The sequence below is a fragment of the Otolemur garnettii genome, unplaced genomic scaffold (genome assembly GCF_000181295.1).
Source record: "Otolemur garnettii isolate 467f Iridium unplaced genomic scaffold, OtoGar3 scaffold00065, whole genome shotgun sequence".
Lineage (NCBI taxonomy): Eukaryota > Metazoa > Chordata > Mammalia > Primates > Galagidae > Otolemur > Otolemur garnettii.
The window spans coordinates 975,716-977,010 of record NW_003852460.1 but is presented as its reverse complement, the minus strand read 5'-3'; the positions used below and the strand labels follow the sequence as shown (position 1 = coordinate 977,010).

The 1,295-nt window shown below is 46.9% G+C and overlaps 1 protein-coding gene across 1 annotated transcript in view; it reads right to left on the bottom strand.

The window, feature by feature from the left end:
• Window positions 1-1,295, bottom strand: part of CSF2RA (colony stimulating factor 2 receptor alpha subunit) — a 25,983-nt gene that overhangs the window by 14,284 nt on the left and 10,404 nt on the right. The gene's annotated exons all lie outside the window — the stretch shown is intronic.

Here is a 1,295-nt window from a genome sequence, read left to right as displayed (position 1 = left end):
TCAATCATTTGCTTGTTTCCATAGCCACATATGTGATAGTTACATTGTATCCACGTCAATCATTTGCTTGTTTCCATAGCCACATATGTGACAGTTACACTGTATCCACGTCAATCATTTGCTTGTTTCCATAGCCACATATGTGACAGTTACACTGTATCCACATCAATCTTGCTTGTTTCCATGGCCACATATGTCATAGTTACACTGTATCCACATCAATCATCTGCTTGTTTCCATAGAAACATATGTCATAGTTAGGCTGTATCCACATCAATCATCTGCTTGTTTCCATAGAAACATATGCAATAGTTACATTGTATCCATATCAATCATTTGCTTGTTTCCATAGCCACATATGTGACAATTACATTGTATCCACATCAATCATTTGCTTGTTTCCATAGCCACATATGTGACAGTTACATTGTATCCACATCAATCATTTGCTTGTTTCCATGGCCACAGATGTGACAGTTACATTGTATCCACATCAATCATTTGCTTGTTTCCATAGCCATTGCTGATACCTTTGGGGAATGATCCCTACAGGTGGGAAGGGAATTCTCTACCAACGCCTGTCTCCAACTGTCCCCAAGTTTGAAAGCCACCCCGTAGGACTGGCATCTTCTCAGATGGCTGTCTGTGAACAATTATTACCCTCAAAAATCACCCCTGGAATTTCTGGTGCCTAGGGGACTGCCACGCTGTGGCTGTCTCTGCCCCACAGGGGCCCCACCTGCCCAGCCAGCCACATGTCCCCTTCCTTGGGGCACATGGCTGAACATCCCCAAGGTCCTGCTGGGGTCCGGCCTCAGCCAGGGCTCTGGGCAACCGCTGCCAACTCTAATGCTGTGGAAGCTCCAGGCTCCTGGGGCCATTGCTCTGTCCAGGCAGGGTCCAGAGCCATGTGCACTGGGCCAGCGCGTCTCATAGGCCAGGCACGGGGAGGGGGACTCTCTCCCCAGCTGTGCAGATGGGGGTCTGGGAAGGCAGGCTTGGACGCTCCCCACCTTCACCCCTGCGCCCGGTCTTTCTTCTGTTTCTCACCCTCTTTCCCCTTCTCTCCACTTTCTTAGCTCTATCCATCACATCTATCACCTGCCTATCCATTATCTGGTCTGTTACCTGTCTACTATCACCTATATCTATCTATCTATCCACACATCCATCTCCTCTATCTATCTATGCATCTATCTCATCTATCTGTCTGTCTGTGTATCTCTGTATCTATCTATCCATACATCCGTCTCATCTATCTATCTGTCTGTCTATCTATCTATCTATCTATCTAT